We start from the raw sequence: 24,990 nt of genomic DNA, 5'->3' as shown, positions 1-24,990 counted from the left end.
AAGTCCCCAACAATGAATTGAAAGTTGTTGGGGTAAGCTGTTTCTTGTTTGCTGATTGCGGCCCTCAATACTTTGAGTGCCTTTTTAACGTTGGCCATAGGTGGTATGTAAACTGCAGTCAGCAACACGGAGGAGAACTGCCTTGATAAGTAGAACGGACTGCACTTAATCTTTAGTTAATCCTTCCAGATTGGCGGAACAAGAGTGCGACAGGACTGTTATGTCCGAGCACCACAAAGAATTGATCATGAAACACCAACCCCCACCTTTTGCTTCTCTGAATCAGCAGTCCAGTCCATCCAGTGTATTGAGAAGCCCTCAGGTGTTACTGATATATCTGGTTTGTCCAGAGTGAGCCATGTCTCCATGAAACACAGAGCGCAGCAATCTTACCCTTGGGTCCTCAGTCTTGTTGTCCAGACTCTACACTTGTTGACAAGATGCTGTCTTGTCATTTGTACTAACTTCAGGTTCAACTTGGGCTGTCTTATTTTAGTTGACAATAAAAGAACAATCCGGGCAAAATGACTATTTTCAAAAGAAGCATTGAATCTACTTATTTAAATGTGATCCAGAAACTCTGCTTGTCTCATTTTGCAGAATGTTGGATCCAAAATCATAAAATAAAGCAGGTTGCTGCTGTTATAACATGAGTGTTGCATAATATAGTCAAATTATGCTTGCTGTAATGCATAGTCACTGATACATATCTAGGCAATAGCATTCAGACTCTTATCAGCAAATCAACCTGATTATTTGCAGCATCTTGTGCTCTTCTATCTCACAAATTGAACATTTTTAGAAACAGGGTTGACATCTTTTAAAATAGCAATATATAGTTGACCAAGCAACAAAGTGCTATGTCCACAAATATGCTTTATTTTGTGTAAGAGCTCAACAAATCATTTGAGTAATTTTTATTAGGTCTGTGGGGTTGGTTGGCAATATTTGGGTTCGTTTATTCAGGCGGTAAAGATGGATCACTTGCATGAACTCTGCAGTGCAGTTTATAAAGTACCAAATGGCATAGGAAACTTTGCATCCAAAGTCTACAAGGAAATAATTTGATATTTGAGCAATATGTTCTTATGGTCATCTTCAAAGAGTGGTGCCTCAGAAAGGCAACATCTAATATTAAGGACCCTCCCCCCCCCCCGCATCATGGACATTGAACCCATGAACACTACCTCACTTTAAAAAAAACATATATATGTACTTGATTTATTTTTTTTTCTCTTTATATTATCAGGTATTGCATTGTACTGCTGCTGCCAAGTTAACAAATTTCACGACACATGCCAGTGATAATAAACATGATGGTGGACTTATTAAGAGGGTCAGCTAATATCTGTGGAGAAGAACTATTGTTGAAGTGTAGGAACTAAATCTTTATCCTCATTCATACAGTAAGAGGAACTTGTTCTTTATTATAAGACTCTAAGGCACTAATTAATTGAAGGCTTTATTTTCTCCATAGTCTGAGTATTATCTCCTCGAGTCAGATGCCAGTGACAGAATAGAATGGTAAAATAATCTATCTGTATCATGTCACGCATGGTCTGGGCAATAGAACAGATTTCAGGCTGCTGTAATTGTGTAGCAGTTGTTGTACCACAAGTGGGAGGGCAGTGAGACTTCAGTCAAATCTTTTGTTAAGGGTATCTATTTAGCCTGGAAATATCTGTAATTTCTTTAGCATGGAGATTACTTTCATGAGGAAGCAGTATTTGAAATTGGAGCCCCTCCCTTGCTCTACAAATGTTTCCCTTTGAGGTGTTTGTCTACTTTTGTGTTTTTAATTTGCTTCCCCCACCCTCTTTACATCAGCACATTTTCCTCTAAAAATATTCTCCAGCTCGAACTTTTCAATCTTGCTGATCTATTTAATGGTCCAACTGTTAGTGGAATGCTTTTCCCTGTGCCTTTCAAAACCTCTTTTCATTCTGCTTCTCCCCCAGGAGCAGGTGTAAGGAAGCTAATGGAGATCTTCTCCTTTTCAAGTGCCCTTGTCACTCCCTCCCTTTACTGGAGCCCACCTGACTAAATCTCTCCCAACCCCAACCCTGAGCCTTGCGTCTCATTCTCATTTATCTCCTAATCTCCCTTCCATTTCATTTCCATAAGGACGGACAGCAGATGCAAACAGAGACTTCTTTTTGGCATAAATATGTCAACTTTGAAGGAATACCACAAAATGGACAGCTCTGTTAACACAAACTTGGAACGTGGCTGGAGGAATAGGAAAAAAAAAGGTTTATTATATGACTAATGCATGCCCCTGAAGACAAGATGTTACATTTAAACAAACAAGCAACCAAGGTCAATGTATGATGTAAGATGAGTATCACATTCTCTTGGGTTAACATGTAAGAATAAATTGTACTCCAAAGGTGTGAGAAATTTGGAAAGCCACATAGAGGCACTTCGTAAAGTAGAATGGGTAATGTTTCTAGGAGTGTAAAGGCAAATAGAAGGATTATTTTATTAATACATTAAGAAAACTAGAATTTCCATTTGGCCTTGATTCCATTGAGGACAGATGCAAGTGACAATAAGTAGTGGCAGATTTATTAATGAGTCTTGGGCTTTGTTTTCATGGGCAAGGAAACAGGATAAACCAGAAAAAAGAATAGAAATTGAAGAAGGATCAAGTGAAGTAGAATTCAGTTTAAATCAGAATGGTACCGAATGGATAAATCTTCAGGTCCTGTCAGTTTCCATCCCAGTGTTTTACAAGATGTACCAATTGTCAAAGTATTAATTGTAATCTTTCCAAGGTTTTTTGGTTTGGAAGATGGGTTATTGAACTGGAACTTTATTGATGTCATCCTTTGCATGTGGCTCGTATGTAGCAAGGCTATTTGAATCTCCCACTTAGCCACACAGTTTATAAGCTGATCCAGGAGAGTCAGCACTCTTCCTTAATGGATGATTTGTGACAACTGATCAAGTTGGATGCTTTGTTTGAATATAAAATGGACAAGAACATGCTTGAATATTTTGCATGTAGCTCCAGGAGGGATTTAATAAAGTAATGCACAAGAGACAAGAAAGCAATACAGGATTACTGTGCTACACTCCATGTCTCACCCTGGGAGTGTGTGAAGGGATGGTGTAGAGCAGGGGTTCCCAATGTTTTTTTTGCCATTGATCAATACTATTAAGCAAGGGGTCTGTGGACCCCAGGGTGGGAACCCTTGTGTAGAGGGAGCTTCACTCTGTCTGACTCTGGGAGTGTGTGATAGGACGGTGCAGAGCAAGATTTGTTCTGCATCCACCCCTCCCTGGACTGTCCATGTTTCAGAGCATAGAGTTGGCCTGTTCATGTCCTTGCTGACCAAGGTGTACATATAAACTTACCCCATCTCTCAGCACTTGGCCCATATCCCTCTAGAACTTACACAGGCTTGGTCCTACGCTAAGAGTATGTAACAGAACAACAAAGAGGCATAAAAAGTATTTGAATAAGTTTCTGGCATGGTAGTGCGGTGGCTGGCGGTACAGAATGTAGCAGTTAACACAACACTTTACACTGCCAGCTGTAAGATCCTAACCCTAACCATAAGCATAAGACACAGGAGAAGAATTGAGTCTGCTCTGCCATTTCATCATGTCTCATTAATTATCCCTCCCAACCCCATTCTTCTACCTTCTCCCAGTAACCTTTGACACCCTGACTAATCAGAAATGTGTCATCCTCTGCTTTAAATATACTCAATGACTTGGCTACCACAGCTTCTTGTGCCAGTGAATTCTCCAGACACCCCACCCTTTGGCTAAATAAATTCCTTCATCTCTGTTCTAAACAGGTATCCCTCATTCAGAGGCTGAGGCTATAGCCCCTGTTCCTAGACTCATGCACTCTAGGAAACGTTCTCCTAACATCGTCAACCTTTCAATATTCAACAGGTTTCAATGAGATCTCTCCCTCAATCTTCTCCAGCAGGTACAGACATTGACCCATCAAATGCTCCTAATACGTTAATCCTTTATTCCTAGAATCATTCTCATGAATCTCCTCCGGACCCTCTCCAGTGCCAGTGCACCCTTTCTTAGATAAGGGGCCCAAAGCTGCTCACAATACTCCCAAGTATAGTCTGGCCATTGCCTTGTGAAGCCTCAGCAATACATCCTTGCTTTTTATATTCTAGTCCGCTCAAAGTGAATGCTAACAATGCATTTGTTTTCCTTACCACCAGCTCCACCTTCAAGTTAACCTTTTGAGGAATCCTGTACAAGGACTCCCATGTCCCTTTGCACCTGTGATTGTTAAATTTCCTCAAGTTAGTGAGTTGTGGGCAGGCTACTGGTGCCACAAGCATAGTGACACTTGCAGGCTGCACAGCACAATCCTTGCAGTGAAAGGCATTTGTGTCAAATCATGTCAGTATGTTTCAATCTACATGCGGCAAACAAAGCTAACCTTTTAATCTTTAAGATCACACCAAACTGGAAATAGCTTTTCAACGCCATTTGAAATCAATTGTGAAGTAATTGATAAAGATAATGAGTAAATTCTCTGATTACCTGGATCTGGCAAATGTTCTTCAAGCATCTGCTTTGGGCATTGATGTTTCATCAGTCTTCAGAAAATATTGCGGCAAAGGATTGTATGGACAGGAGCAGGAGATTGAATGCCATCTCCCACTGCAACGTGGGGACATGCAAGGCTGTGCAGTTGTAATCCAAGAAAGATAAATTGGATTTCCTTCTGAGTAAGGAAAAACTGAGTTTTGTAGAATTTGACAAATGACCTGAAGTTCAGTGTCAATTCTTATGAAGGGCAGGGTTTACTAAATTAGTTTAAGTCCCTCAACTAGGAAATATCCCTGATATAGCTGATGATTTCAAAATTCAAAGTAAATTTATTATCGACGTTCATATGTCACCATGTTACAGTCCTGAAATATATTTTCTTGTGGGCATACTCAGTAAATGCAAGATCCACAACTGAATCAATGAAAGACTGCACCCAAAAGGGGAGACAAACAACCAACGTGTAAAAAAAACAACACACTGGAAATGTAAAAGAGAAAAAAAATAATGAATATCGAGAACATGAGATGAAGCGTCCTTGAAAGTGAGTCCGTAGGTTGTAGGGCAGTTCAGTGAAGGGACAAGTGAAGTTGAGTGAAGTTATCCCCACTGGTTCAAGAGCCTAATAACTGTTCCTGAACCTGGCAGTGTGAGTCCTGAGGTTCCAGTGCCACCTTCCTGATGGCGACAGTGAGCAGAGAGCATGACCTGGGTGGTGGGGGTTTCTGATGATGGATGCTGCTTGCCGGCCACAGTGCTCCACGTAGATGTGCTCAATGGAGGGAAGGGCTTTACCTGTTCTGGACTGCGCCGTATCCCCAAATCCCCAGAGATTTCGTTCTCTGATTGAAATAAATATGGAAAGATGTTGACCTCTTCTGTGAGAATACAGCGGTCGTGGCAGACAGGGAGGGTATAACGGGAGTTATAAATGAACAAAAAGAAATGTGGCTGGACCAGTGATGCAGAGCTACTGCTGATGTTCACGGTATTTGGTATTTTGCAGCAGTGATGGGGATGGTTGTCCTTATTCCATCACAAAACTGATGAAACTTTGGAATTTCTGTAAATGCTCAGTTTAATGTGACCATATAAAAGCTGCTGTCAGCAGTCGGCTGCGTCCCAGCACACTTCCGCGGCAGCTTTCACTGAAGTGGGGAAATTAATTGAAGCGATATAAATACTACATTTATAAACTAGTCTTGCTTTAAAAATCTCAATATTCTGCTTTGTTTCAATCAGTGGTGCAGGGATGTACTCTCTGGTGAATTGGGACACATCATCAGTTGTGTAATCTGGGATCATCGGATGTTTTGAATCTTTCAATGTCAGACACTCTTGCCCTGGCGACCCAGCCAGGGTTGGTCAGGCCCCGGCCCGTGTCCCAGCAGCACTGGTCCTGGGGTCACACCTCTTGATCTGTACCCATCAGGACGGTAGCTCAGCAGCTTCTGTGATGGTCTTTATGGCTCTTTGCAGCTCCTGTAATGCCAAGGAGAGAGTTGGTTCTGCACAGTGAGCAGCCAGCTAAACCCCTAAACCCCACCTCTGTAGGCTCACATCATGACCCCCACCAGTCTGGGGCACTGCCCTCCCAGCTCTTGGTATTTGGCTTTCTTGCACTCAAATGTCCTCTCAATCTGGTCTTCCCAAGGAACTACCAGTTTTAATATGACCACCTGCTTCAAGGTTTCCGACAGAATGGCCACGGCAGGCGTCAGGGATAATGATGAGATGAAGTCAGGGAACTTTAATTGCTTGCCAAGTTCGACTTTCAGTTACCAGTCACTTAATGGGTGTTAAGATTATAATTTCAGATAAGTACTACAAAAATATAATGGATTGTAACATTTCACCTTTCCTAAAATGTTATTGATGTTTCAGCTTCTATAATATGTCCAGTTCAGTTCACTGTAAAATGCTGAAAACGTGCCTCTTTCTTGATTTGCTGCCTGTGACAATTCTGTAATGTGATTAGCTGCTCATCCAGATTGGTCACCTTACAGGTGTTATAAATAAAAATTCTGTTTGATGGCGAGTGAAGTTCTTAAAGAGGAGATTCATACCCCTAGGTTCACTAGATCAATGATGATGTCATTGAGTACCTTCATGGCAGACTGAAAAATCTAGATAACTAACACCTTGTTGGGTTTATCTGACATTTGGCAACCGGATACACAATATGCCTTGTGGCTAAGCTAGAATCTAATCTGTGCCTGACATCAGTGAATGGTAACTCGTAGGCTAAGTTGTGGTTTTGACAGCACTCATTTCCAAGACACAGGAGCAGAATTAGGCCATTAGGCCCATTGAGCCTATTCTGCCATTCAGTCATGGCTGACTTATTTTCCCTCTCAACCCCATTTTCCTGCCTTCAGCCCGTGACCTTTGATGCCCTTAATAATTAAGAACCTATCAACCTCCACTTTAAATATGCCCAATGGATTGGCCTCCATAGTCATCTGTTAAAATGAATTCATGCTTAGTAGGTTTCAATGAAGATCCCCTCACATGTTAACCCTTTCTTTCTCAGCTTTGTTCTCATGAACCGCCCCTGGACTCTCTCCAATGCCAGCACATCCTTTGTTCGGTATGGGCTCAGAACTGTTCATGATACTCCAAACCTGGTCTGACCATTACCTTCTAAAGCCTCAGCATTTCATCCTTGCTTTTTTCCTTCTAGTGCTCTAGATATGAATGCTTACATTGCATTTACCTTCCTTACGACTGGTTCAACCTGCAAGTTAATCACTGAGGAACACTGTACTGTGACTACCAAGTTGCCAAGCACCTCCAACTTCTGCATTTACTCCCCATTTAGAAAACAGTCTACACCTTTTATTCCTTCTACCAGTACATAACCATACACTTCCCTACAATATATTCCATCTGCTACTACTTTGCCCATTCTACTAATCTGTCCAAGTTCTTTGCAGTCTCCCTGCTTCATCAACATTACCTGCCCCTCCACCTATCTTTGTATAATCCGCAAACATGGCCACAAAGCCATCAATTCCATCAAACAGGTCAGTAACAAGTAACATGAAAAGTAGTGGGCCCAACACCAACCCCTGTTGAATGCTACTAGTTAAGGCCCCCTTTATTCCCACCCATTGCCTTCAGCTAATCTTCTATCTGTTCTTGAATCTTTCCTATAGTACCATGGTTCGTAACTTGTTAAGCAACCTCATGTGTGGCACCTTGGCAAACGCCTTCTGAAAATCCAAATACATAACATCAGCTGATTCTCCTTTGTGAATCCTGCTTGTTACTTCCTCAGAAAAGTCCCAACAGATTTGTCAGAAAAGATTTCTCCTTAAGGAAACTGTGCTGACTTCCTTGCTATTTTGTTATGTGCCTCCGAGTACCCCTAACCGTCATCCTTTATAATGCACAATCTTTTGATGTTTCCAATCCTGCAGATTTTTTTTTTGCAGGTCCCAATTTTAAGTATGGTTTTCTCCTGGTAGCAAAAGGATGTGCTTGAGTTCTGTATATATATTTTCCCCACCACCCACTAGTGTCCTTGAGTTTGTCAGGGAAGTATTTGGTGTGGTGATGTTGTGAGTGTGAGAAAGAATTACAATCCCTTTCCACCTAAACTGAACTAAATATAAAAACTCACAAAATTTAAAATCCTAGATGTGTCTGATCAGTTTAACAATTTTATTTGAGGACTAGTGTTTTTTTTTTCAGAACGTTCTCTTATGGTTGAAAGGGTGTGGTGACTGATGACAGGTTGATCAGATACGATCAGCTGATACTTTTTTCCCTTCACATGATGTTACTCCCTTAAGCCTTTCCTCGTCTTGTGACCTGCATGTACAATGTTATTATATAAATTAATGTTGAAATGTGGATTACAGCTCTGTATAAAACCATAAGATGTTAGTAGCAGTGTGAGCAATGGTTCTTTATTTAAAAATAATGTACCCTTTAAGTTGCTGGCAATTTTTTTGTCTACAGATAAGGACCGTAGCACATGTAAAATTAGCAGTTGAGAAAATTAGGAAATTGGGAGGCTGAAATTAGATACCAGGCTTAGTTCAGAAGGCTCAAGGTTGTGGGAGGAAGTTAAAACTTCAGCAGGGAGGAGGTGCTGGAGAAAGAATCTGTTAGGAAACTAATTCAGTGAATCTAGATTTCAGTCCAGTGCAGAAACCATGATTAGGCCTTTATGGTGTGGTTTTTACCCCTTAGCTGAGACAGGCTACGTATCAATTCCAATTGAAGTTAGAGACTGAATCGGATGCAGGTTAGCTCTGGCAGGGTTTGCAGGCCATAACTTCCTGCAAATTGAATCCTAACGTCATGAATGACCGTGATGCGTCACTCCCAGATGAGCTCAGTGCCTTTTATGTATACTTTGAAAGGGAGAATAAAACTAAAGCTGTGTGAGGTTTCGGCCTGAAACGTCGACTGTACCTCTTCCTATAGATGCTGCCTGGCCTGCTGCGTTCACCAGCATTTTTTATGTGTGTTGCTGTGTGAATCCATGTAGCATCTGATGACCCTGTGATCTCTGTCTCAGAGGGCGAAGTCAGAACACTTTCAAGCGGGTGAACCCTCTCAAGGCGTCAGGCCCTGATCGTGTACCTGATGGGACTCTGAAAACCTGTGCCAACCAACTGGCAGGTGTGTTTAAGGACATCTTCAGTCTTTCACTACTGCAGTTGGAAGTTCCCACCTGCTTCAAAAGGGCGACGTTCATCCCAGTGCCCAGGAAGAGCAGAGTGAGCTTCCTCAATGACTGTCACACAGTGGCACTTACATCTACTGTGATGGAGTGCTTTGAGAGGTTGGCCAGTGCTAGAATCAGCTCCTGCCTAAGCAAGGACCTGGACCCTTTGCAATTTGCCTGTTGTCACAATGGGTCTACAGTGATGCATTCTCGCCGGCTCTCCACTTGCCTTGGATCACCTGGACAATACCAATACCCTCATGTCCTGGCTGCTGTTTATTGACTACAGCTAGGCATTCAACACAATCATTCAAACATTCAAAATACACTTATTACAAACTATGCACACACAATAGAACTCTGAGATTGGTTCTCCCGCAGGCAGCCAGGAAACACTGAAACTCCATGGAACATATTCGAAGAAAATCTTCAAACACCCAATGCACAACAAATAAAGAACAAATTTCACAAACGGCAAAAAGCAAGTGAGCAACACATAGAATATCAAACATCAAGCCACTGGCATTCAGTTCAGCATCGTGCCGCTAGAGGATGCAGGCCGGAAGACTCTTGACTGAACCGCCCCAGTTTTCATCGATTTCCCTGATCAAACTACTCAAAAACAGGGGGGATAAAAGGTTACCAGAATCCAGCAAGGTGTGTAGCATGAACTTCAAAGTCCCAAAAATCAGGGTGATAGCCTCGTTGATCAATCCTGGCAACGTGGATCCTAGGACTCCTGGACTTTGCTCCGCAAGTAGCTAGTGAGAGGAGGAGGAAGACCAGTCAAACGCAGGCATGTGGCGCCAAACACCCTCCCATCCTCCGCTCTCATCCTCGTTGACTTCAACCTTGCTTGATGCCTCAGTCGGAGAGAAGCAATGGAGTCAATCGTGGGCTCATGCCCTGTCTCCAGGCATCCAGGCCGCACACTCAAACCTCCTAGACCTCCCTCTGTGATCACAAAGCGGCACAAAACGCCATTAAAATGTAAATCACAGATTCCAAACACACGCGGCTTAGAAGTGGAATCATATTTTGAAAGAAGTGAAAATAGTGTTGTGAACTGTCAACAGGGCATCGCTGTTGGTCATGTTGTTCGCTGGTGGCATCTTGACTTGCTTCATATTCTCCGTTCTAATCAACAAGCTCCAAAACCTGAGCTTCTGTACCTCCCTGTCCAACTGGGTCCTCGACTTCCTCACCAGGAGACCATAGTCTGTGTAGATCAAAAAGTAACATCTCCTCCTTGCTGACAATCAACACTGGCACACCTCAAGGATGTGTACTTAGCCCACTGCTCTACTCTATACTTGATCATGTGGCTAGGCACAGCTCAAACACCATCTATAAATTTGCTGATGACGTAACTATTATTAGCTGAATTTGAGATGGTGATGAGAAGGTGTACAGGAATGAGTTAGGTCAGCTGGTTGAGTGGTGTGGCGACAAAAACCTTGTATTCAGCATCATTAAGATCAGGAAGAGGAAGTCAAGGGAACACACCAGTTCTCGTTGAGGGATCAGAAGTGGAAAGGGTGAGGAGTTTCAAGTTGCTACATGTCAGCAACTTTGAGGATTTATCCTAGGCACAACGTAGTGAGAGTGGTTATACTTCGTCTAGAAGTTTGAGGAGAGTTGGTACGTCCCCAAAGACACAAAGGATCAGAAAAAGTTGCAGAAAGGTGTAAACTCAGCCAGCCCCATCATGAGCACGAGCTTCCCCAGCTTCCTGGGCACCTTCAAAAAGCAATGCTTCAAAGATGTTGATCCATCGTTAAGGGCTCCCATCACCCAGGACATGCCCTCTTCTCACTGCTACTATCAAGGAGGAGGTATGAGAGACTAAAAACGCACACTTCACTTTTTAAGAACAGCTTCTTCCCCTCTTCCATCAAATCTCTGAATGGGCAATGAACCCATGAACTCTACCTCAGTATTTTTTTCTCTTTTTAATTTAATTCTTTTAATATATACTTATGATTAGTAGTTACTATTTATTGCACTGTACTGCTGCTGAGAAGCAACAAATTTTGTGACATATGCCAATGATATTAAACCTGATTGTGATCCTGAAATTATTTTTGGGTGCTAAAGGAGTTTTCGGCCCAAACAAAGCAGACCATTTTTATTCACTACAGCAGGCAGTGAAGAAAGCTAATGGCATGTTGGCCTTCATAACAAGGGGAGTTGAGTATAGGAGCAAAGAGGTCCTTCTGCAGTTGTACAAGGCCCTGCTGAGACCACACCTTGGAGTATTGTGTACAGTTTTGGTCTCCAAGTTTGAGGAAGGACATTCTTGCTATTGAGGGAGTACAGCATAGGTTCACGAGATTAATTCCCAGGATGGCAGGACTGTCAAATGTTGAAAGACTGGAGCGACTGGGCTTGTATACACTGGAATTTAGAAGGATGAGAGGGAATCTGATTGAAACATGTAAGATTAATAAGGGACTGGACATGCTAGAGGCAGGAAACATGTTCCAGATGTTAGGGGAGTCCAGAACCAGAGGCCACAGTTTAAGAATAAGGGGTAGGCCATTTAGAACGGAGTTGAGGAAAAACTTTTTCACACAGAGAGTTGTGGATCTGTGGAATGCTCTGCCTCAGAAGGCAGTGGAGGCCAATTCTTTGGATGCTTTCAAGAGTTAGATAGAGCTCTTAAAGATAGCAGAGTCAAGGGATATGGGGCAAAGGCAGGAACGGGGTACTGATTGTGGATGATCAGCCACGATGACAGTGAATGGCGGTGCTGGCTCAAAGGGCCAAATGGCCTACTCCTGCACCTATTGTCTATTAGGAAACAGTGGATATTTGCAGGTTGAACCTCGCAGACTATAAGATTTTATTTTGTGAAGATCAGAAAATGTGCTGATGCTAGGAATCTGATATTAAAACAAAATCCTGGTAATAAACACTTAGCAGGCTGTCAGCAATACAACTTTTCAGAATGCAGATTAGTTGGATGCCCTTTTAGTCTTTTGGCTGCTGGTAGACAGAATACTCAAATCAATATTTATAAGAGGATTGAGTTAAGATGGACTACCTGGTCTTGTTTTCAGCTTGTCCAAGAATCCCTGAGAATCCTGCAGGCCACTGCATCCAAAAGAAAATAACAGTGTGTATTGCATAGTGAATGTTTGAAGTGATACAGGAAGAACCCAAATTTGAGTTCGTGCCAGCTCTTTATCAGACCATCCAAAATCAATTTTATTTCTTTCCCCTGCTTGCTTTTCTGCTTTTCAAATATTCATTAAATGGCCTTCAATAAAACCACTCTTGGTCCCAAAGGATTTTATTAAATTATTATGCAAAGAACTTGTACTAATCTTTAAATGTGATTCTAGATGTCTAACTATTGCTATGACTTGTTCAGTGACATCCTAAATGAAGGAAAAAAAGGCCATTGCCTAGCCAATCATTATTTTTTTAATATTCAGACTGAACCAGAATAAATTCATCACTACTTGTTTATACTGTACTCATTACATAGAAACTTAAATCCAAAACCTGTTTGCTTTTGCATCTGCATACTTTCCTGCACTTTCACTTGTTTATATACTTGACATCAGGACTCTGTTCATTTTCATCTTTTTTTGGTTGAGAATATATTTCCAAGCTTTTTTTTCTGAAATTTTTGTCTTTCCCTCCTACAAATTCCAAGGTGACTCATCCATTCAATATTCACTTCTCAGAGCTCTATAAGGCATTTTAATTAGCTTGATGATGCAGCCTCAGAATAGAAGGATGTCCCTTAAGCGTAGAGATGAGGAATTTCTTTAGCCAGAAATCTGTGGAATGCATTGCCAGAGACGCATGTGGAGGCGAGTCATTGGGTATATTTAAAGCAGAAGTTGAAAGCTTCTTAATTAGAAGGATTAAAGTATTGCAGGGAGAAGGCAGGGTAATGGTGTTGGGAGGGACCATAAATCGACCATGATGGAATTGACTCAATGGGCCAAATGGCCTAATTCTGTTCCTATGTCTATGGCCTTCTGAAATGGTCCATGAATGTCAAGGATGTCCATGAACTAATTAGTGACTGCAACCAAAAATGGAAAAGAGGAAATCCATACACCTGTCTGAGATTGCAACCTCCTTGTAGATTACGTGAGTGTTGAATGTTGTTGCTTTGCTCCTGGCTGCAAAATCCAGGCCTTTTTATATTTGTTGTATTCAAGGCAGAAGTGTAGATTGAAAACAAAAGTGTAACCAACCCCAGTCCCCTTGAGCACCTCTTTTAACCTGCTTCAAATCTATTTCGATTTCCAGGCCAAACCCAATGTTGCCTTCATGTAATAATTTTTGCTGTTGTATTATTTGCCTAAATTTTAATTGTAAAATACCTTGATGTTTACTTTAGAGTAATTGACACTGTAAATTGCAGCTAATGGGTGGTTGAGTAGTAGAATCTAGTGGGAGAGTTTGTCGGTGGGTGTGGAGGGAGAGTTGGAGAGAATGTGGAAAGAATAAAAATTGAGATTAGTGTAGAATTATTGAAAAATGTTTGGTGCAAATTAGGTCTGATTCCATCTTCAGCCCTTTGCCACTTCCATCCATTATCTCCCAGCGTCTTGTGCCCCACCACTCCACCTCACCTGCATCCACCTGTCATCTGACAGTCAGTAATAGAAAGAAGAGGAGAGGATGGACCCTACAGACCTGATGTAGGGTCTTGACAAAAAAAAGTCAACCTGTCCATTTCTGTCCATAGAGATACTGATTTCCTCCAGCATTTTTGTGTGTTGCTCCACATTTCCAGCTTCTGCAGTCACTTGTGTCACTGCTTTCCTCCTATATCTCACTACGACTTGATGGAGTTGATTGTGGACTTGCGGGAAGTCAGGAGAACACGTACCAGTCCTCATCGAGGGGTCAGCGGTGGAAGGGGAGAGCAGCTTCTAGCTTCTGGGCTCCATACCTTGGAAGATCTATCCTGGACCCAACGTATTCTTGCAATCGTGAACAAGACACACCAGTGGCGATACTCCATTAGGAGGTTGAGAAGATTTGGTGTGTCAGATAGATAGATATACTTCATTAATCCCGAGGGAAATTTGGTTTTGTTATAGCCGCACCAACCAAGAATAGAGCTTGAGTATAGCAATACAAAAAACCCCAACAGTCAAACAACAAAATGCAAAACTATGCCAGATGGAAAATAAGTCCAGGACCAGTCTATTGGCTCAGGGTGTCTGACCCTCCACGGGAGGAGCTGCGCGTTCGATGGCCACAGGCAGGATCGACCTCCCGTGCCACCAAGTGTTGTATCACAGTGGAATGTGGCCGAAATCCAACAGTGAAAAGTTCAATATCCAGTCTGCAGACACGTTCCTCGATCGTAATATACCCCGGATTGCACCATCCGTTGTTAGCCAGATCAGTAAGCACCCCACTCCTTCACGCTTACCGCTCTCGGTGTACTTCCGGTCAGCCGGAAGGGTAACACAGTCAACACAGACTCGGAACAAATTTCAATAGATGTTTCATGTATTCGGAGTGGTTGCAGCACTGCCTGGTATGGAGGCTCGGAGGCTCCAACGCTCAGGATTGAGAAAGCCACAGAGGGTTGGAGTCTTAAGCCAGCACCATCCTGGATACCAGCCTACCCCACCATCGAGGACATCTTCATAAGTCAGTGCTTCAAGAAGGCTTCACTCACCATTAAGGATGCTCGCCATGCAGGTTGTGCCCTCTTCTGTTTACTACCATTAGGGAGGAGGTACAGGAGCTATTAGGCACACTCAAGTGGTTTAGAAACAGCTTTTTCCCCTCCTGCCATCAGGTTTCTGAATAGTTTGTGAACCCGTGAACACTGCCTCACCATTTTGCTGTCTTCTTGCACTATATTTATTTTTCATGTTGTTATAACAGTATTTTTATATATTACACTACTGCAAGACAAGGAATTTCATGACGTTGAGTATGTCAGTGGTAATAAATCTGATTCTGACTTTGTGTGGGGTTTATTCTAATTGTTTTCCTTAACCTCGGCAGTAGAGCTGTAGAAACACGGGCCCAGTTTAATTCTTGGTTGTGTGTATATGAGCTGTGTGTGAACTCAGCACTGCCCTAGAAAGTTAGTTTCCTTGGGGATAGCTGCTTTGGGTATTATTACAGTCACAGCAGTGGATTTCCTGACTTCTCTGCTAAGCTGCCGCAAGCCCAGCACATGCTCAGCCTTTGGCCGCCTGTGGAGAACTGCAAGATTAACACCAGTCTTGAACTGACCATAACATAAAATGAGTTATTAAAGTTAAAAGCCCATCTTTTTCGGTCTGTTTTAACATCTTTGATTAAATCATTCTGAGCTGGTTATTTGTTCAGAATCCAGTTTAATATCACTGCCATATGTTGTGAAATTTGCTGTTTTGTGGCAAAAGTACATTGCAATACACAATAATAAACTATAAATTACAATAAGGAATGTAATGTAGTTACATAATCTAATGGGCAAAAACAGAGCAAAAATTTGAAGTGGTGTTCATGGATGGATTCACCATTCAGAAATCTGACGGTGGAGTGGAAGAATCTGTTCCTGGAACGTTGAGTGTGTTTCTTCAGGTTCTTGTACCTCCCCCTTGATGGTAGCACTGAGAAGAGGGCATGTCCTGGGAGATTGGGGTCCTTAATGATGGATGCTGCCTTTCTGAGGCATCACCTTTTGAAGGTGTCCTCTGCTGGGAAAGTTTGTGCCCATGATGAAGCTGGCTGAGTTTACAGCTTTCTGCAGCTTTTTCCAGTACTCCACAGTGGCCCCTCCATACCGGTTGCTAACACAACCAGTTAGAATACTGTTCATGGAACAACTGAGGAAATTTGTGAGTGTCAGTGGTGACAGAGCATGTCTCCTCAAATTCCAAATGAAGTATAGCTGCTGTTGTGCTTTCTTTGTAATGACATCAGTATGTTTAGCCCAGGATAGTTCAGAGATGTTGACACTCACAACCTGAAACTGCTTACCCTCTTCACTGCTCATCCCTTGATAAAGTGTGTGTGTTTCCTCGACTTCCTTGCTGAAATCCACAGTCAATTCCTTGATCTTACTGATGCTGAGTGCAAGGTTTTTGCTGTGATACCACTCAACCAGCTGACCTCTCTCACACTTGTACACCTTGTCATCATCCGAAATTATACCACCAAAAGTTGTGTCTTTGGCATGCTTATCTAATGGCTTTTGATGTACCTAGCCACACAATCATTGGTGTAAAGAGAATGGAGCAGTGGACCAAGCATGTATCCTTGATGTGTGCCACTGTTGATTGTCAGCAATGAGGAGATGTTATTTCTGATCCACACAGACTTTGGTCTCCCGATGAGGAAAGATAAAGATCCATTGGAGAAAGGTACAGAGGCCCAGGTTTTGGAGCTTGTTATCAGAACTGAGGGTATGGTTGTGTTGAATGCTGAACTTTCGTGAATAAACAGCAGCCTGATTTAAGTATTGCTATTGTCCAGGTGATCTAAGGCCAAGTAAAGACCCATTGAGGTCGCATCCATTGAAGACTTATTGTGGCGATAAGCAAATTGCAGCAGGTCCAGGTCCTTAGCCAGGAGTTGATTCTAGCCAACCCAACTTGTCAAAGAACTTCAAAGTAGATGTGAGTGCAACAGGGCGAAGGTCATTGAGGCAGCTTACCCTGCTGTTCTTGGGACTAGTATGATCGTCACCCTTTGGAAGCAGGTGGGAGCCTCTATTTGCAGCAGTGAGAGATTGACGATGTCTTTGAACACTCCTGCCAGTTAGTTGGTGCAAGTTTTCATAGCCCTACCAGGAACATCATCAGGGCCTGAAGCATTGTGAGGGTTCACACTCCTGAAAGATGTTCAGAAGTCAGCCTCTGAGACAGAGGTCACAGGGTGACCAGATGCTGCAGGGATTTACACAGGTGTAGTTTTATTCTCCCTTTGAAAGTGTGCCTAAAAGGCAGTGAGCTAATCTGGGAGTGAAGCATCATAGCCACTCATGCTTGGTGGTAGGTTTGGTCTTGCAGGAAGTAATGTCCTGCAAACCCTGCCAGAGCTGTTGCATCTGCTTTTCGTCTGTAACCTCAATCAAAATTGGTTTTTCATTCTTAAAATAGCCTTCCATACTTCATAAATAGTCCAGATCTAGTCCTCGGCAGGCTATGAATTTCCTGGTCAATAAACAGCTTTTGGTTTGGGTATGTCTAGTATGCTTTCAAAGATGTGTACACACATCCACACAGGCCTTGATGAAATCGGTGACAACTGTGGCAATTAATTCGGATTTGGATGAATCCTTGAGTATTGTCCAGTCCACCACCTCAAGGCAGTCCTGTAGGTCTTCCTCTGCCTCCCTTGACCATACCTCCTTGGTCCTCACCATTTGTGCTGCGGACTTCAGTCTTTGCTGACATGCTGGGAGTAGAAGTACAGCCAGGTGGATCGGACTTCCCAAAATGTAGGTGTGGGATGGTACAGTAGGTGCTGCTGATGGTGGGATAACAGTGCTGAAGTGTTGTTGGCTCCTCTGGTTCCACAGTTGTTCAGACATCTTCAAACTGGTCTGGTTGAAATCAAGTTACAATGATCATGCTGAATCAACGCATGGTTAAACCTGAAGCACTCTGAATTAATAATTACGCCCTTGTTCATGTTAATGGCTTACTTTACTATCTTTGGGTTCAGTCATTTCTTGCAGTTCCTGATTTATCAACAATATTTTCCCTCTTTGCACAAGGTTACAAGATAGGGCGCCGCGGTACCTCAGCGGTTAGTGTGACGCTGTTGCAGCTCCTTGTGCGTTGAAATTCTGAGTTCAGTTTCGTCCCCCTCTGTAAGGAGTTTGTACGTTCTCTCCGTGACTGCTTGGGTTTCATCCGCGTATTCTAGTTTCCTCCCACAGTCCAGTTAGTAGGCCACTGTAAATTGTCAGGCAATTAGGCACGTGTTAGATAGGTTGGTTGTTGGACAGTGCAGCTCGTTAAGGCAGAAAAACCTGTTCTGTACTGTATCTCTAATTAAAAATAAAGTACAAACAAGGAAGGTTGCATTGGTATGAAGCATCCAGAAATAACCCTGATGTCGCCATTGGTGGGACGAATTGTTTAATTTCTGGGCCTATTGACTTGACCACTGCTCTGGCTCATCCCATCCATTGCCCATTTTTTTGCTGAACAAAGAATGCACTGGTATTGATTTTATTTTGACTTTTGCCTAAGACTTCTATTTTAAATTTAATGTTCAGCAGCTTTCTGGATCCATGTTTGGGATACTGGTTGCTAGATCATTTTTCAAAGCAAAAAGTCTACTTTCCCAAGGTTTTATGTTGTAACCTTCTTTCAGATTCTTGCACTGATATTTAATGTGAAATCAGCTGTAACTTTTTTTTTTGCAGCTAAGGGAAGGATAGAGTTGAGTCTTTAGCCACAAGTTCCTCCTCTTGAGTTCTACCACACTCCCCAGCCATCTTTGTATCAGACTAGACTGCACTACTTTTACACGCGTTGGGTTTTTAAAATAAAACTTTCTGGTTATGACCCAATTCCTCCTCTTCATGCCACTTGCCCCTCCAGAGGTTAACACAAGAATGTAGATGCAAATTCTTGTGAAAGGCAGCTTTAAGCACACAATGTGCAATGTGTGACCTTTCATGAGTTTAATGATTTTTGAGGGCGCTCTTACTTTCTACAGCCCCTGCTTGTGCGCACTCCTGTCTGATGAAATCTTGTGTTTTATTACCCCCAGTGGTGCTATTCCATTCCATTGCTGTCTGATTTCCTAACTTAAGATTGTCCAAATCTTGGCTGTTTGATCCCCTATTCTGCTTTATCTCTCAGTTCCTCAATGACCTACGATGGCTTCAAGGACTGAATTTCAAATCATTATTCCTCTGAAGCTGTAAAATGTACAAGATGACGACTCCCTAAATCTCTGATTTTACCCTCATGGATTTGCTTCCATCCTTCAACTCATTGGAAAATGTATCTTTGGCCGCCAAGGTTCTAAGCTCCTGCAATTCTTTGCTTTATTTCATTTTAAAATAGTCATTTCTCCTATTTTTTTTCTTTTTGGCTCAATGTCTTGCTTGTTTGTACTAAACCACAGAGATGCCTTAATATTTTTGTGTTGAAGATCTGATTAAATGCAATTATTGTTATCTTTTTGTTCGAGAGGTAATAGACTGACAGGGTTGTTCTGATGTAGACTTGCTGAAGCAATGTTGCTCTTTTTATAAATAGAAGGCCTGTAATAGTTTCCATCTAACACCCTAGTACCTTGCGTGTCAGGACTAAGAATAAAAAGTTTAGAAATACAGTGCAAGTCAAAGCTATTCGAAAGAGAAATAAACATAAGTGATTTTGGTATGACTGCTCATCAACTATTTTCGTCACAGAGAACAGTGGAAATTACAAAATTATTCTTCCTCCTTTGAATTGCTAATAGTTTCTCAACTCGGTCCAGTTCTTTCTGTTCTTTTAGTTTCATCCTATTTGTTAAGTTGTGTCTTTGAATTTACAATGTCAATAACTTTCACACTGTGAGTTGGAATTTCTGCTCATTTTCTATTAGAAGAGCTCAGTTTCTCATGTTCCTGCTCTTGATCTGATCTGTGGTATTGAGAGCAAATGGGACAGTTATTGTTCAAGGTTCATGTCTAAGAATTTATTGATAAGAATTACTTTGGATTGCCCCATTGCACAAAAAAAGATGTTTTTTTTCAAAAACGGTGGTTAACTAATAAAAGATCTTAATTACTTTTCAGCTGAATTACCTATCACAATAGCAATCCAGTTTTCTTTGCCCATATATTTAGTCCTTGAGATACTCATTAGGCATAGAAACCACTAAGTGTACCGATGGACACCGTGGTGATCATCTGTGTGCAGATAGAACGACGGAAGATGGGTAGATAGTCAGAGTGGTGCTTCAGTAGCTAGAATGTTTTCTTTTTTTTGGCCTGTGTGGAACTAGAGTTTGGTTTTTAGTGGGGAAATTAGAGCAGTCAAAGTGTTGTTCCTGGAAGAACATTAATTCAAAAGAAAACTGCTGATGGTCAAAATCTGCCATAGAGCAAGGTTCAGGAATTACTCAGCAGTTTCAGCTTGGTGAAATTTCATCAGATGGGTCAAGTCAATAAATGAGGTGGACCTCTCTGTAGTGGAACACACCCACCTAACTGACTCTACAAGAACTGAGCATCTCGAAAAAAGTGGTGAGGGAATTTGAAGTACAGTTTAGTATACTACTGACAGAGAAGCAGCCTTCTTGTGACCACTTTAATGATCCATTTAAGTGGAGTATCTGCTGTAGCTTTGGCAGGGTACAAGGTCTCGATCTTCATGGTTTAAGGGACAAGTAAGAGCAGGACCAGCTGGATTGCCATTTGCACAGACCAGGTATAGATTAAATTCTGTACAACCTGAATGACTATTTTGTCCCAGAGTCATAGAGTACTACAGCACAGAAACAGGCCCTTCAGCCCATCTAGTCCATGTGGAACTGTCGTCCTGCCTTGTCCCATTGCCCCACTCCTGCAGTATAGCGCTTCATACCCCGCTCATCCACGTACTTATCCTGACGACTTTAAACTGTTGTAATTGAACCCATATCCCCCATTTCCCTTGGCAGCTAGTTCCACACTCGCACTATCCTGAGTGAAGAAGTTTCACACAAATAATTCATCTTTCATCCTTAACCTATGACTCCTAGTTCTAGTGGAGAACCCAACCTCAGTGGGCAGAGGAGTACATTCAGCCAGAGACTCATTCCACCGAGATGCAACACAGAGCGTCATAGGAAGTCATTCCTGCCCATGGCCATCAAACTTTACAACTCCTCCCTTGGAGGGTCAGACACCCTGAGCCAATAGGCTGGTCCTGGACTTATTTCCTAGCATAATTTACACATTACTATTTAACTATTTATGGTTTTATTACTAGTTATTATTTATGGTGCAACTGTAACGAAAACCAGTTTCCCCCGGGATCAGTAAAGTATGACTATGAAATACCTGCTAGCATTAATCCTATCTATACCCCACATTCTTAGAAGAATGCTGAAAATATCGTATAGAGATAGGGTAACTAATGAGACAGTACTTCAGCATGCCCATACAAAAAGATCTTTAATGAGAACATTAAATGAGAGGAAACTTAAATTCCTGGGCCATGTCATCAGAAAGGGAGAAATAGAATGCCTGACATTACAAGGCCGTATGCCTGGTAAACGCAGAAGAGGAAGGCAAAGAAGAAAATATATGGACACTGTGAAAGAACTAACAGATCTAAGTGTGTGAGATATCATTGACGCTGCGAGGGATCGTTCGATGTGGACTTGGGCGATGATGATGAAGAAGAAGAAGAAGACCCCACATAATTTTGTGTACCTCTGTCTAACTGCCCCTCATTCTCCAGGGAATAGAGCAAACTGTCTGAGTCTTCTCTCAACGTTTCAGAATCAGGTTTGTTATCACTGGCATATGCTGTGAAATGTTGATGTTTTGCGGCCTAGAAGTTGCTATAAGTTGTAAAGCACAGGAAGATTTGGAGCAGAAATTTCACAGCTTTTGACTTGACAAAGGGAATGGTATATACTCTGTGTGACAAGTCTGCTTCATTGTAGGAGAAGATAAAGCCATGCAGAAAGGCAGGCAGGTAGGCCTCCATGCCTCATGTGGTGTCCCCCTCGCAGTGAAAATTAGTGTATCGTGGTTCTACGTTTATGGATTGGACTATTGCATTTATGGACTGTGGACTTCTTTCAGACTTATGGTTTTCATAATCTGTGTTTTATTTTTTTCTTACTTCCCATTCCTTTTCTGCGTTGTTGTGCGAGGAGAGGGTGCTTGGGGGGAGGTGGTTGATGTTATGTTAGTTTTTTGTGTGGGGGAGGGGATCAGTGTTTTGTGTGGGTGGAGGGGATTTTTGGGGTGGTTGATGATTGGGATGCCGTTCTTTTTGTATGGGGGGGAAGGGCTTGATGTTTCTCTCTGAACAACTTTCATGTTCTTTCTTTTTTTTCATGGCTATCTGGAGAATACGAATTCCAGAGTTGTATATGGATACATGCTTTGATAATAGATGAGCCTTTGAACCGTTGGCCTACTTCTATTTCTTATGCTGCCTACCCACTGAGTGTAAAAATACCTTCATCCAATGACCACAAAGATGTAAGATGGCTAGACACTACTTCCTCAAGGGCAATTTCAGTAGTAATGTCCATGGCCCATGCATGAAGAAATGATTGATAGTAATATTTCATAACAGCACACCTTTTTACTAAGTTCAATAAAACTATGTGCAATGTTCAGCATTGTCCATGTGCTAAGGTGCCTTTTACTTTCACCCAGGTATGATGAGCAGGGAAGAGGATGAGGATGGTGGTTGTGGGAGGAGTAGTGGAGCAAATTAGTTCCTAAGACAAGACATCAATCAAGAATTATTTTCTCCGCCTGGTATTTAGTTTTCTGTTTTAAATATCCTAAAGAAATCCTTCAGAAGTTCTGAATAAAGCACAACCTCCGAATAGAAGAATGTCTATTTAGAGTGGAGATGATGAGGAAGTTCTTTAGTCAAAGGGTGATGAGTCTGTGGAATTCGTTGGTACAGGCAGCTGTGGAGGCTGGGTTGTGAGTGTATTTAAGGCAGAGGTTGATAGATTCTTGACAAGTCAGTGCATGAAGGATACGGGGAAAAGGCAGGAGAATGGGGTTGAGAGGGAAATGGATCCGCCATGGTGAAATGACAGAGCTTATTTGATGGGCTGAATGGTTTAATTCTGCTCCAATATCTTGCGGTGTTATGGTCTTCTGAATGGGGAGTGCCCTATTGAGGTTATTCTGGGTCATACAAAGTGGAATCATAAAATAGGTTTCAGTGGGTAAATTGAATGTCAGAGAAATGTATACAATATATGCCCTGAAATTCTTTTTCTTCGCAAACATCCAGGAAAATGGAGGAGTGCCCCAAAGACTGAATGACAGTTGAACATTAGAACCCCAAAGCTCCCCTACTGAGCCTATACCAGCTCCTCGTAGAGCAATTCCATCTTCTGTTTGCTTCTTCACTCTGATCTTGAGAATTATTCTCCCTCAGCCTATCCAATGTCTCTTTGAAGGCATTGGTTTTGTTTCTGTTTTTTTTTATCCATTTGAGTTCCAGCTCTTCTGCAAGCATCGCAACATGATCTTTTGTTTGGTATATTTAACATAGAACAATGTGCCAAAACACTTCAGGGAGGAGTAATCAATATGGTCCTTTTAGTAAATGAACTAACATTGCTCTGCCCTCAGACTCCCACATGCTGCCCTGTGGCACAGCATTGCTCATTACTCACTGGTTGGCAGACTTCCTCTCTCCTGAAATAGTTGCACCAAGTCCTAGCCGGGATTGGACTGTGAATGCCAATCCTGCCACCCCCCAGCCAAAACTTAAATAATAAAAACTCTCAACAGTTTCTCCCAGTCCTTGGTGCCACAGTGGCAATGTCACAAGAAAGCAGCATCCATCAAGGACCCCGATCATCCAAGTCATGCTCTCTTCTCGCCACTGCCATTGGGCAGGAGGTACAGGAGCTTTAAGTCCCACACCTCCTGGTTCAGGAACAGTTATTACCCTATAATAATCAGAATCAGGTGTAATATCACCACAGAAATGTTGTGAAATTTGTTAACGTTGCGACAGCAGTACAATGATAGTACATGATAAAAAAAATCAATTACAGTAAATGTGTGTATATACTTATTAAATAGTTAAACTAAAAATAGCACAAAAACAGAAATCATAAAAGTGAGGTGGTGTTCATAGGTTCAATATCCATTTAGAAATCAGATGGCAGAGGGGAAGAAGCTGTTCCTGAATCACCAAGTGTGTGCCTTCAGGCTTCTGTACCTCCTACCTGATGGTAACAATGAGAAGAGGGTGTGTCCTGGATGATCAGCATCCTTAACGATGGACACCACCTTTCTGATACATGGCTCCTTGCAGATAACTTGGATACTACAGAGGCTGACTAATTTTACAACTTTCGGTAGCTTCTTTCGATCCTGTGCAGTAGCTCCCACATACCAGACATTGATGGAGCCTGTTAGAATTATCGCCTCTAGAAGTTCTTGAGCGTTTTAGGTGACAAACCACATCTTCTCAAACTAATTAAATATAGCAGCTGTCTTACCTTCTTTGTAGCTGCATCAATATGTTGGAACTAGGTTGGATCCTCAGAGATCTTGATGCCCAGGAACTTGAAATTGCTCATTCTCTCCACTTCTGACCCCTCTATCAGGATTGGTTCATGTTCCCTTGCCCTACCCTTTCTGAATTCTACAATCAGCTCTTTGGTCTTAACGAGGTTGAGTGTAAGGTTGTTGCTGCGACACCATTCAATTAGCTGGTATATCTTGCTCCTGTACTCCCTCTTGTCTCCATCTGAGAATCTGCCAACAATGGTTGTGTCATCAGCAAATTTAAAGATGGGATTGGAGCGATGTCTAGCCACACAGTCATGGCTATAGAGAGACTAGAGAAGTGGGCTAAGCACACACCCCTGAGGTGCACCAGTGTTGATTGTCAGCAAGGAGGAGATGTTATCACCAATCCGCACAGATTGTGGTCTTCGGGTTAGGAAGTTGAGGATCCAGTTGCAGAGGGAAGTACGGAGGCCCAGGTTCTGTAGAACGAACAGCATCCTGACATAGGTGTTTGTATTGTCAGGATGATTTAAGGCTGTGTAAAGGGCCATTGAGATTGTGTCTGATATAGACCTATAGTGCAGTGGTCCAGGTCCTTGCTGAGACAGGGGTTGATTCTGGC

General features: G+C 42.2%; 1 protein-coding gene across 4 annotated transcripts in view; it reads left to right on the top strand.

Annotated features, from left to right (window-relative positions):
* The window catches only part of LOC134353102 (serine/threonine-protein kinase PAK 3), a 253,885-nt gene that overhangs the window by 65,573 nt on the left and 163,322 nt on the right, over positions 1–24,990 (top strand). The window lies entirely within an intron of this gene.

The sequence above is a fragment of the Mobula hypostoma genome, chromosome 10 (assembly GCF_963921235.1).
Source record: "Mobula hypostoma chromosome 10, sMobHyp1.1, whole genome shotgun sequence".
In the NCBI taxonomy this organism is placed as follows: Eukaryota; Metazoa; Chordata; class Chondrichthyes; order Myliobatiformes; family Myliobatidae; genus Mobula; species Mobula hypostoma.
The sequence above is the reverse complement of the archived record's forward strand: the minus strand, read 5'-3'. Positions and strand labels throughout refer to the sequence as shown.